We start from the raw sequence: 13,895 nt of genomic DNA, 5'->3' as shown, positions 1-13,895 counted from the left end.
CTTAATATTATCATGTTGGCAACACCTGGATTTTGGAGGAAACATGTTCAAACTATAGCATTATGTCTTTAAAAGAATTTTTTAAAACATGAAAAGTACTTTTAATTTGTTTTTAAATAAATTTTTTTTCCCAGGGGAACAAGTTATCCATAATCAGTATCTATTGAACTATTTTGGGAATAGCATTGACTAATGCTTTGCATTTATTCTAATGGCTGGTTTTTTTTTTTTAATTTCCCTCCCCAATGTTATGCTATTTTAGGAAGAAAATATAGCTTTCTGACAAACAAAAAAAGCCCACCAATTTTTATGCCATTAAAATAATTCAAATGCTGAAATATTTCCAAAACTTATTTGTTCATAACATGTAAGGAACTCTAATATGTGAAAATGGGGATTTGATCCTTTTTTAAAAAAAAATAAATAGGCTACGAAAACATGGAGTCATTTATTTGAAGGTCTTCTCAGTAGCACATTATATAGAGGAACAATATGGATAATAAAAAATTAGAAAGAAGATATAGCAGAACACATAAGAAATATAACTTTTGCCTAAGCTAAAGCAAAATTATATAAGAGGAAAGTATTATTTTTGTCCTTCAAGGAGTTACCCTAAAAAAACTAGGTTCAATAAAACAAGTTTTCCTGTTTTATTCTTAACTTTTCATCCCCCAAAATCTCAATCCATTTTCATATTCTTAGACTCATTAGTTAGATTAAAATTGTGGTTACTCAACAAACCACAACTTTTCAGCTATGACTTACCAATGCCCTGCCAAATAAATAAATAAATAAATACTTATTGGTAAATATCAATAGGTATTGTCTTACCTACTGGTAAAATCAAATCCCACATTACAAAGTCCTTTGGTGAGGATTCTTGATTGCGATCCTTGATTGCAGATATGCAAGTGGACAGTAATATCTAGTGTTAATGGTACCTACTCTATAATGCAAATAAATTTGATTAAAATTCTATCCCATATATAGTTGGAAAACTGAAATTCTGATATCTAAATATCTCCCAGAATTTGCTTACAATCTTAAATTTTTCCTGGTTTCATCATCCAATGCCTCATAAATTAATTCCGTATAGTATTTTGTGTTTGCATTTTTTTACCATCACTATCAAAAATAAAAATATATATATTCATTGCATAAGGTTTGTATGCATGTGTATATGCATGGAACAGATTTTACAGAAGACCTATGGAGGTAAAATATTTTGAATCCTTGTGTGATTCTGCTTCAGAAACAACATGCCTGAGTAATTGTGTGAGTAGTTGCTGTTTCCTGAATGGTTCTAGAATCTAAAACATGTTTTCAATTGATGAATTATGAAATGTGATATCCTCTGTGGAGTTGTGATGAAGAATTGAAGATGTCGTAAACCAGAAGATAAAGCAATATTTTCCCTCTGACTGTTCTCTTTAACATGATCATCTTGTATTTGCTTCTCTCATTTATAAGGATTCTATTATGTCTTTAGAATTAGGCTGTGGCTCTTTACAATGAATTTTTAAGTTTCGTGAGAAGAATGTTCAGTCCAAAGTCATAAGGAAATAATTATGGGCAATCAAATCAGTCAAAAACTGTCGGCTGGGGGTTTGGGTTATAGACTATGAGAAAATATTGATTTTACAAGCATCAAAGACCATATATCTATTCCAACCGAGTTACAGCTCTTGTATGACAGTGAATCTGTAGATTTAGGAGGAAGCACAGCTTAGTGCCTGTAGCCTGGAATTAAATTATGTAGGTCTTAATTAGCTATGAAATTGGAATATTGCAGTTGCAAAATGAAGTAAATAGTAGTTCATATATCATCATGTGAAGATTAAAGGAAATAATGCATGGAAGTATTAAGAACAGATACATGGTAAGTGCCAGTAAACTATAGCAATTTTTACTTTTAAATATTTTAATATGATTCAGGGAATGAAGACAAACCTACAAAATTAACATATATTTGGTTTATTCTACTGAGTATAATTATATTTACAAACGAAGAATTATAAAATGTAGTTTCTAAACTTACTTCCAAAACTTACAAGGTGCACGGCCTTAGGTATGTAATTTACACCCCCACACCCACACCAACATCAGTTTATTTACCTGTATGTTACAAGATATTATGTCTACCGATCCGAAGTCTAAAATTATATAAATTCATTTTGTACTCAGAATTCTTCTAAATACAGTCCCTGAGGTTATTTATAGTCTGTATTTGACACATTTAAATATAAATTTTTATGTTCATACTTTTTTTTTCTGTGAAAAACAGCATATTTAATCACACAGTGCTGGAGTTATATATATAAAATATGTATCACGTTACCTTCCTAAAACACAAAAATACCTGAATAAGAACAAAATGACCTCAAGATTTTGGGATAAGGTAATGTAGACCTCTGATATGATATAGATAAGATAATGATTTAGTTTGCCCAAGAAAGTCCCAGTTTACACCTGTTGCCTTAGTGTATTAGCATATTAGCATCCTATTTATACTTAAAAGTATCTAGTTTGAATAATAAAGTATATGGTCACCCTTCAAGAAAGAAATACAGTTCATCGTTCATACTTTCAAAAACATTACCAAATAAATGAAGAGAAAAAAACAAAATGTTATGCGACTCATTTGGAATAATGGTTCTCAATGAAGAAGGTACTCTCCCAGGAGGTATTTCTGGAAATTTGTGGGTGTGTTGTGAATTATCACAATAAGAAGACACACTGGCTCTTAGTAAGCAGGAGTCAGTGTGATATTAGACCCAGTGCAATTTATAGGGCTGTCCCACACTAATAAGATTTGTCCCTGTTCCTTAGAACTTTCAAGTGCTCAGCAGGATAAAATCCACTACAAATACAAAACGGCTACACTTTGGTAAAAACGTAAAATTTCAAAGCTATCTTTACATGAAAACCAACTATGAACATAAAAAGCAAATCGGGAAAGATTATAGCCGAGGAAAGGTTAAATAGATATTCTCTTCCAATTACTAAATTAAATACGCATGCTGCACATATTGCATACCCAGGATATGTCTGTAGCAAGATATCTGTAAGTGTAATTAAACTGGCCAGTGAAATTTTCATACTGATTTAAGAATTTTCACTTGCACTAGTATTATATTAGTTATGATTGGTGACTTGAAAGAGTTGACCTATAGGTAGTAGCACTGACATGAAAAGTCTCCCAGAAAATAGATCCCCAATCCTGGCAATTCTGGAAAGTTTGTAAAACATGTCACGCTTCTTCATTGTCTCCACTTGGAAAACCTGTCATTTGTTTCAGCAAGTTATCCTTTCTATAATGAAGGTAATGTTTCTTTGTTTCTTATATTCAAATAAGTCTATTTTACAGTAATTTTCCTAACATTAGTTTTTATTCTAGTATCCTCCTGTACTTATTCTCTTTGTCTTTACTTCTTATGTGGAATGATTCTCATGTTCATAATTCCCTTAATTAATTGCTTGCACATTAATTATTTTGATGCAATTGACTATTTCATCTATTTCATTCATGATATAAAAGGAAATAATTCATAATAAAATTACATACTTTTTTAATTTAAATGATTGAACATGTTGATCTTATATGTATGTATATTACATACCGTTTTTATTTAAATGACTGAGCATGTTGAACAAAGCAAAGTCTGGATGAAACCTTTGAGTTAATGAAAGTTTTCACGTGCAGTGGCTCACGCCTGTAATCCCAGCACTTTGGGAGGCTGAAGCAGGTGGATCACCTGAGGTCAGGCGTTTGAGACCAGCCTGGCCAACATGGTGAAACCCTGTGTCTACTAAAAATACAAAAATTTGCTGGGCATGGTTGCACACGCCTGTAATCCCAGCTACTCAGGAGGCTGAGGCAGGAGAGTCTCTTAAACCCAGGAAGCGAAAGTTGCAGTGAGCCGAGATTGCTCCATAGCACTCCAGCCTTGGTCACAAGAGCAAAACTCCTAAAAACAAACAAACAAACAGGAAAGTGAGATACAATCAACATTGTTATTTACTGAGGCTTGCGCTGCCTCTCTCCCCATGTCAAAGCCAGAAGCTTTTGTTGTATAAGACCCATTCAGTCTCTCAGCTGGAAAAGAAAGCTGAGTCAAAACCTCAAATTAGATTTGAGATCTGCCAGGTGGACTCAACCCTCCCATCAACAAACTCCCTCTTTAACCCTATTTCTTCTTTTTCGTCAGTACATCTCGGTGCGTCTCTAACAAAGTAGCAATTAGGCATATTCCCCTTCACAACCACTCACACAGAGATATTCCCATTTTTGCAGAATAGCTTTAAAGAACAAAAACTTAGAATATCAAAGAAATATTTCTGTAATTGTAAAGTAGATTGTTATAGTGAGAATATTTTGTCAGTGTGTTTTCTTGTCTATTTTGTGTGGTGGCGTGCAATACTCATTCTCTAATTCAAATCATAGGAGAAAACAACATGTTTACATGAATACAGTTTCTTCATCATTTAATTTCAGAGTTTGTTTTAGCATAATAAAATCTGCTATTACCAAATATAATTATCTACCATACCCACCAGAGTTGGCATTATAAAATTTGGCCAGTTTCCATAAATTCATTCTCAATGTTTAAAAATGCTACAGATGATGACCAAAATAATATGTAAGTATATAAAGGCATTTTCCACACAAAAGCATTTCTGAGTTATAGAAGAATCACTGGAAAAATGTTTTAACATCCCAATAGGATCCCTCTGACTGAGGCTAAGCTCACATTAGTTTTTAACTATTTTATTAAAAAAATGAATCATGAAATTTAAATTGAAGTTTCATGACTATTGAGATGTGTTACATGTTCTAAAATTTGGCATGTCTATTCCTGTCTGGCCATGAGAATAGTGAAAAACATACCAAAACAGAAATCAAGATGATCTCTTACTTTCGGAGGTTTGTACCATGATTGTTGTAAAAGTCGGGATGCGTCCATGACAGTCTAGGACCAATTCGTGCCTCCACAGGTGTGTGTTACTGCAACAATTTAGTTTTCTTCTCCATATATTTTGGTTTACAATGAATGTGAAATTTTACCTGACTAAACTATGGTAACTTCGGAGCCACTAAAAAAACTTACTGAAAATTAAGATAATTTTTTTTCCTGAATGAAAAAATTCAGGAAAATCAACAAACTGTTAAGCCAATAACTTTTTTCCTCACTTTCTGCCCCATACCAGGAGCTGTTAGTTTATAGCTAAAAACCTTTCTGGTGATTGCTTTTATGTAAGTCAAATACTAAATTGTGACTAGGGTCTTGAAAGCTTCTGCATAGCCACTTATGCAACTGATAATCAAGGTTGTAATCCAAAGCTTCAAATCCAAGAAAATGCCAATGGAATCGTTTAAGACCTAACAGCCTGGATTACCACCTGCAGCACCACCATCTGTGACAATTTCACCCAGAGTGATGAACTAGATCTGGGTGAAATTAACGGTTAAAACGTGTAGGCTTTGACCCTAATATTGACCAAGAGGAGAGAGACTGAAAGATTATATTTCCGTGAGCTGTCTTAAATATTCCTGTTCTCCTAAGATTTTCTCAGGTTCCATTCACCTCTCATGAAAGATTTCACTTGGCCATGAGTAAAGCTACGTTTTGAGAAGTAAACACCCATGCATTTCTCAAGGAAATCTGCAGGGTCTGTGTCTGCTGGTTGACAACCAATAACATGTTTTGATAAAAACTTGACTGCCAAAGTGCTAGAAACTTTGTTGTGGTTTGGTATTTCTGTTTTTCTTTAGAGTGGCCCCAACCCCCACTCCCTGTTAAAACTTTCTGTGCTTAATTAATTCAAACTAGTATCTTTGGAGGCTGTCTTACTTGCTAAGTAAATAAAGAAGAAAATAAGAAAAACCTTTTAATCCTTCAGTTTCCTTGTTTATTTCACCACCTTCAAGTTCCATGGGGGAAATAGGGGTAATGCAATAGTCTGAATATTTGTGTCCCTACAAAATGTATATATGAAATCCTACCCTCAAGGTGATGGTATTAAAATGTGGGGCATTTAGGGAGGAGAGGTGGGGTCATGAGGACAAAGTCCTCACGAATGGAATTTGTGCCCTTATAAAATAGACTCAGGGAAGCTTGTTTGTCCCTTCCACCATATGAGAACACTGCTATAAGGCACCACCTATGAACCAGGAAACAGGCCCAGATATCAAATCTACTGGCACCTTGATCTTGGACTCTCCAGCTTTTGAATTATGATAAATAAATTTCTGTTGTTTATAAGCTACCCAAGTTATATTTTTATAGCATCCTGAACTGACTAAGGCAAGTAGAGTTCTAGTATGGATAAAATTTTACAAATGAATGCTGCAATCCTAAAGTTATTGCACTATAAGCACAATTTATAAATTACAAAGCAATTCACCGATGAATTTAGAACAGAGATGGATTAGAAAAATTCTATTAATACTTCATGAAGTATTATTTGAACTCAGAGTGCCAAGAATGTCTATTAAATTATTTTCCTATTATTTTGTTACTTAGTGGTAGCAGATGATTTAAAGAAAGAACAGTGGTAGTGGAGGTTTTAGTTTTTCAGTTTGTATTTTGAAACACAAACTTCAGACACAGTATTTTTCAATGATAAAAAGAAAAAAATTAAAGTAGCATCTTTGTACTACCTACCTAGAGCCAGACCGTGTGTTTTTGTATTTTTCATTCCGTATTCTACAGATGAGAAAAGTGAGGCTCAAATTTCTGTTTAAGTTTAAAGACATGTGCTTCCAAAGCCCTTGACTTTTTCACTACAGCTTGATTAGACAAATAACCAAATAACTTTACCACAGTAGTAACTTCAGCCATTCAATGACAGACACTCAGGACTATTAGAAGCAGGAGGATGGGACAGTGAATGGATTGAAAAACTGTCTATTGGGTACTATGCTTACTCTTTTGGTGACAGGATCATTCATACACCAAACCTCAGTGACATGCAATTTACCCATGTAACAAACCTGCACACATATCCGCTGATTCTAAAATAAAAGTTGAAAAAATATAATTGCAGCCATGAATTACTGAGTAAATAGGGCAATCATTTTTAGGAAAGGAAAACATATCCATTACTATTGAACTGTTAGTTTGCCACAGGGATTATACTGGGCAGCTTCGCATATAATAACTCAATATTACTGTTATACAAATAAGAAAACTAAGATGTGGAGAACTAAATATATGCCTGATATCACACAGCAGAGATTCAAACCTAGTTCTTTATAACTCCAAAAGCAATTCTGCACTTCCTACATCGTGCGAAAGCTCCAACAGCTTGAGTTAAAACAAGTATAATTTGTTTTAACTATGGTTAGCCACTGTTATTGGAGCTAACCCATTGGCAACTTGGAAAAAGTATACATTATTTTATGCAAAAATCACAAAATATCTAACATGTAACTAATGATATGGATAAAGGACAGGAAAATGCATAGATTCAGTAATTCCTAGTGTCCATCTCTCCCTCACTAATAAGCTTGCTGAGAGAATGTGGAGTCTAAGAATATAGAGAAAAGTGCTGAAGAAATTGGTCTACAGACTTTATTTCTGCAAATAAATAATTTAAAAAACTATTACTTCTATAGAAAATCCATTCTTCTTTCTGGTTTATCTTTCTTATTTAATATTGAAATCAGATCAATTTTTAGTATGAAGGTCATATGTGCCTTACGTTGCCCTGTCTTCATTAGTTCTACTGTGTAAATGACATATGAATGAGAGTGCCTTTAAACCTCAGACGTGTACTTGAAGTGGTGATCTTGTTTGTTTTTTTAATCGCAAGCTCTAAAAATTGTGTAAACACTTTCCTATAGTTTCCAATTGTACTAAAGTGGAGAGCCTCGATTGTGTTAAAATTACCTTCCAGTTCACTTGATTTCAGTTTGTGTATTGACCGTCATGGCTAGTGGTTGGAGATGCTTAGATAAAAAAGCATTGCCTTTCCAGCTGTCTTTCGAGAGGCTGGTGAGTAAAGGATGGTTGCCATATGACGTGATAAGAAATAAGATAGGAAGGTGTAGAGGAAAGGAGGAAAGCACAGAAAACTGGAACCTACTAACACTTTCCAGGATGAAACTTGAACAGATGACCCAGAATCCAGAGTGATGGATTTTCTCATGGTCAGCACCTTAGACAGCCATTACCTCTAGTAAAGTTAGATGCACAGATTGGTTGAGTTTACTGACATAAATTTATCTATCATTTCCATGATTTTTCCTTTTTTGGATAGTAAAGAAGAGAAGGAAGACTGTTTTCATTGGTTTGTATGATGATGACTCATGAATAGCTGACATCACATTATGAATGAACAGTACTGGCATATTTGCATGACAACCTGTGTGTTTATGTACAGTGCATATTGGTTTAAAATTAGTCCACATTTGTGGCTTTGTAGTGCTGCTGTTGTGGTCTTTTTGCTCCTTAGCTCAGCTAGGTCCAAGTTATTGTCACCCAACCAGGAAGAATTAGGCAGGTGTACATGGGAGAGTGAGTGGTGTAGAATTTATTAAGGAAAAGGGAAGCTCTCAACAAAGAGGGGAAGCAGGGTTGGGGGGTGTTTCCCCTACCCAAAGGTGGGAAAGTCCACCATGTGGCTGGGTCCAAGGCCCTTTATAGATTCAGAATGTGAATTGAGTGCTGATTGGTTTGTGAGTATGTACAAAAGGTTAAAGCAAAGACACCACACAAAGCCGGGCATGACCGTGTAGAAAAACCATTTTTCTACACTGTCATGTAGGTATTTGTGAAATAGGTGAAGGGTGGGGACAAATCAGAGAAAAGCACACCAAACAGGAAGACAAGTTCTCAATCCGATCCGAGGATTTAACTTCTGGCTTGGCTTTCAGGTTTTAAACTGTCTTTGGGTTGGAGGTTGGGTTTCACCGGGGACCTGCTCCTATCTGCCTAGGCATTTGGCTGCCTCCTGCCACTCTCATTTTTCCCCTCTGAAGAGATACATCTAACTGCCATTAGAGTAGGGACAAAAACATATCTTAACTGTTTCCTACAGACGGGAGGCACTGTTTTGGGAAAACAGCAGTCGATCTCTCTCAGAGGCCTATCTAAGAGTCCTCAGTAAAAAAGAGCCATTGTTTGAGGCTCTGGTTGCATGACTGTTTGGAGTTTGATGGTCTAAAGGTGAGAAAAGACAAACCAGGTTATTAGAAGACATTTATCAAAAGGAAACAAGGGGGCAAGCCAAGCATAGGGCTTGACTTTGGTTAGCTCCCTTGGTCTTATTTCCCCAAACAAAGAAACCTCTGGGTTGTGAGCACCTTACTTGGAAGGATTGTCAGAATAATTGGCCAGAACAAGAATATTGATCCAGATTTTTACATTACCCATCCCTTTTGTTTCTTCTGAACTGCAGCCGGATATCACGGGTTGGTTCACAGAAATAAGCAAGGTTAGTTTAAAATGTAGGCAAAAACTTAAAAACAAGTAATGAAACTAGAATTTAATTACAAGTATATAAGTTTTGAAACATAATTTTTCTCCCTCCAGTGCTCATTTTTATTTAAAAAAAAAAAATCCTCAAATACCTATGAGTTGGGTAAATTATTCTCATCTTGCAGTCCCAAGATAGCATGGGGCTGCTGGGCCTATTAGAAAGTGACATTCCTTACTCACCACAGGTGAGGAACCCTGTACAGGGACTGTGTTGATAAGATATGAAGCCAGTTTTCCCAAAGGGTTTTTATTGGCTCTGCAAGCTTGATTCCTTAAAGGGAAGCACACTCTTATAGTCAAAGTCTTGGTAAAACAACCAGTTTCTTCAATTGTGTCCTGTTGCAAAAGAAAATAGATTTTTATTGCACTGATGCAAATAACTACATTGCCATAAGTTAAGAATACTCACAAATATTTTCCAAATTCTGGAGAAATCAGGCAGAGAGAAACAAATATGCTCCAAATTTTATTCACAGGATTAAACCTTACTCAATTGTTAAAAGCTATAGATAGCTCAAAAATATTTCCTTGGCTCTGAGAAACAAAACAAAGATCAGCAGTGTTTTAAGCAAAAAGTTAAAAAAGATTACTTCAATATTTTGTTAGTTTAGTCCACTCAGTTAACTCTTATTCTGCTTGATATTCATAAGCATTTCAGCTCTCCAAGAGTACTGTACATTTTTCCTTTGTTCCAGTGTCACAATCTCCAAAGATATCAGAAACCTGTGTTTAAGAGCACCTGTCAAAGTTCTATAGCTCATTATAAACCAACTTTTGAAAAGAATCAAAGCAAGACAACAATTGTCTATGAATGACAAAATAATCAGGGTAATTATAGTCAAAAACATGATTAACAAAGAAGACTTTTACCCTTTTGCTGGTATGTCAAGCTTCTGGGTTCCCTTCCCCCAAGCTCAGTTTTAAGCCAAGCAGTTTAAGGTGTGGAGAAAGTAACTTTTCCCAATTTGGAAGATGCATCAAAGGAGAGGGTCCTGTGGTATGAAGACACAATTACCCATCTGCAAAGAGATGACAGAGGAGGAGAAGGATAAAGAAGGCTTTTGTTTGTTTTTTTAAAAGAAGTCTCAGTGATTCAGGAGGCATTCGAGACAGAAGTACACACTGAAGATGATTGGTTACCCATCTAGAAAGAGGGGAACAAGGCATCCCTAGTCCTTTTCTCTTTCCAGTGAATATCCAGGGTACATGAGGGACAGAAAGAAGAGGCATCCCACTTTCTTTCTTCCATCCTTATATCTCTGAGTCCCAGCGACCTTGAGAGGATGCTACCCATGGGTGCCAGTGCGGCTTTCACCCATGTTAACAGGAGGCCTAGAGGGCGGGAATTATCTGCATTTACCACATGCTGCCTTTCCTTCATGCTGTCAGTAACCTTTGAGTTCCTCAGACCTCATTTATGCCATGGAAGCTAGCATGACCTCTATCCATGAAATGGGGAATGCTAATTGGCAGGAATCAGTTATGTTCACCTGCACTATGCCCCTTGACTTCTGTTGTCTGCCTCTGGATCTCTCAATCCAGTTTTTCTTACTAGGGCTTCAACTGAAAGCTTGGAATTGAGTTTGGGACAAGAAGGTGCCTCAGGGGGGTTCATGGGCTCATTAAGTTCCAGGTTGCCCTTGCCAGACTGCAGCCAGCAGCTGGCAGAGTCACTCCTCCACTGCTTCCTTATCATAAGTCAAATGCTAAGGTAAAGCTCTAGTGCTGGGTCCTCCTCAAAGAAGGGAGAGAAAAGGGCATCCCATGAATTGGGGTCCTGGCCTAGTAAAATGCCTTTCAAAAAGAAAAAACCTCTCACATAGAAAAGCTCCCTGTATTTGCAGGGCTCTGTTAACTCCTGACATCGTGGAGAAAAGAAAAAAAAACAGCTTAAGTGCAGGGTGGAGAAGGTTCCTTGGGGGGGGGAACCTCTTGCTCTATGCAAATGGGTTCCCTCAACAGGGGAAAGTCTCTTATCACTGTACCCTCCTTGCCTCTAAGAACAGACGGAAAGCACTTTGTTCTGAACTGCATATCTGATGGCTGGGCCAAATGCTCATTCTACTTAGTAATATCTTTATAATTTGCAGCAACATGTAAAAGAAGAAATTGATGCCATGAAAGCCTTGAAGAAAAGAAGAAAAATGTGATAGAAAAGACTGGATTGGAACAAGGTTGACATTCCCAACCCCCAAGAGCTGTGTGGGTCGGGGGGCGTCAGGGTTCTCTCCAGCATCCTGCCTTCTGTAGCTGCATCATTCGTTCTTAATTGGCTCAACAGAGGTTTGGTGTTTTATCTGCCTTCAGAAAAATATCTGAGGACAAGAAGGCTTGGAAACAAAAGTGAAAGAGGATTTGGGTCCACATTTACTCACCCTCGAGGTATTCCCATACAGGCCACCAAAATGTTATGGTCTTTCTGTTCTTTAGCTTAGCTAGGTCCAAGTTCTTGTCTCACAACCAGGAAGAATTAAGTGCACAGACATTGAAGAGTGTGGGGGGCAGAAATTTATCAACTGAGAGAAAAGCTGTCAGCAAAGAGGGGACACAGTGGGGTGGTTCCCCTATTCTAAGGTTGGAAAGTCCCTGATGTGCCTGGATCTGGGGCCTTTTATGGACTCAGAATGTGGAGTGTATGCTGATTGGTTTGTGAGTATGCAGAAAAGGTTAAAGCAAATAAACCACTCAAAGGTGGGCATGTCAGTGTAGAAAAACCAAATAGGAAAAGGTAGATATATGTAAAATAGGTGAAGGGAGGGGACCAATCAGAGGAAAGTGCACCAAAAGGAAAGACAAGTTCTCAGTCGGTCTGAGGATTTAACCTGTAGCTTGGCTTTCAGTCTTTAAACTGTCTTTGGCTTGGAGGTGGGCTTTCACTGGGGACCTGCCCCTATCTGCCTAGGCATTTGGCTGTCTCCTGCTGCTCTTGCTGCTTTTTCATGACTTCTGTGAAGAATCAAACATTTTAGTTCATCTACTTCCAATTATTAAATAACCATGTTATTTTGCTCCTCTATTACCAAGTGGAAATGGTTTTTCACAAAACAAACCAGTATCCTAAATTTCTTTTGTTTTTTTTTTTTTAGAAAATGATGTTTATTTTCCATCAACCATTTTTCCATGTTGCTTAAGAGCCTGTGCAAGAACAGCTTAAGACCATTCAGTGGTTGCTCCTACCCATTCAGTGGCCTGAGCAGTGGGAGCTGCAGACCAGTCTTCCATGGCAGGCTGAGCACTCCAGTCTTCAGTAGGGAACTGCTGAATAGGCACAGAGGGCACCTGTACACCTTCAGACCAGTCTGCAACCTCAGGCTGAGTAGCAGTGAACTCAGGAGCTGGAGCAGTCCATTCACCCTGAAATTCCTCCTTGGTCACTGCCTTTTCAGTAGCAGCCTGCTCTTCTTTTTCAATCTCTTCAGGATCTCTGTAGAAGTAGAGATCAGGCATGACCTCCCACGGGTGTTCACGGGAAATGGTGCCACACATGTGCAGAACTTCCCGAGCCAGCATCCACCACATCAAACCCACTGAGTGAGCTCCCTTGTTGTTGCATGGGATGGCAATGTCCACATAGCGCAGAGGAGAATCTGTGTTACAGAGAGCAATGGTAGATAGGTTAACATAAGATGCCTTCATGAGAGGCTGGTGGTCAGCCCTGGGGTCAGTAACCACAAGAAGCCCTGGCTCCCGGAAGGCTGCCTGGATCTGGTTAGTGAAGGTTCCAGGAGTGAAGCGGCCAGCAATTGGAGTGGCTCCAGTGGCAGCAGCAAACTTCAGCACGGCCCTCTGGCCAGTATTCCTGGAGGATATAACACTGACATCAGCAGGGTTTTCAGTGGCAACAATGGCACGAGCCGCCAGCAGAAGCTTCTCCCAGGTCCTCTTCAGATTTATGATGTAGATGCCATCACTTTTCCTTTTATAGATGTACTGTTCCATCTGGAAGTCAAGATTGGTGCCACCTAAGTGGGTTCCTGCTGCAAGGAACTTAAGGACATCCTCCTCCTTCATTTGCAGGATATCAAGGGCTCCGGACATTGTGAAAGTTTCCCTTTAAGTTACGATGGGAATCCAGAACAACGCCGTATGGATGCCTGTGTAGGTAGCGCGGAAAGCCCTAAATTTCTTACTGGAGCAATTATCTGGAAGGGCAGAGTTAGGTAAAATTAAGTGACTAGAATAAATTAGGACAAACTGACCCCAAATTAGAATTTTAATTCTGATTTGCCCATTTCCAGAGATAAGTATCCTATGTGCTAAAGACAGATAAAGAAAGCATAGGTTTTGATAAAGTCAAGAATGGGGCCTAGTTAAATATATAAAATGTTGCTCAACTTCATACACAATAATGTTAAATAATCCTAAAATGCCGTTTCTGGCTTATCATATTGACAACATTTGAAACAGTGTAAA

General features: G+C 37.5%; 1 pseudogene across 1 annotated transcript; it reads right to left on the bottom strand.

The window, feature by feature from the left end:
• Positions 1 to 9,937: 9,937 nt before the first annotated feature.
• LOC710477 (small ribosomal subunit protein uS2 pseudogene) lies at positions 9,938 to 13,597 on the bottom strand (annotated as a pseudogene). Its single transcript, XR_013401903.1, has one exon. The product of XR_013401903.1 is annotated as a small ribosomal subunit protein uS2 pseudogene (transcript).
• Positions 13,598 to 13,895: the final 298 nt, after the last annotated feature.

Source organism: Macaca mulatta, chromosome 12 (genome assembly GCF_049350105.2).
Source record: "Macaca mulatta isolate MMU2019108-1 chromosome 12, T2T-MMU8v2.0, whole genome shotgun sequence".
Classification (NCBI taxonomy): Eukaryota; Metazoa; Chordata; class Mammalia; order Primates; family Cercopithecidae; genus Macaca; species Macaca mulatta.
Note: the sequence above shows the minus strand (reverse complement) of the source record. Positions and strands in the feature narration are given on the sequence as shown.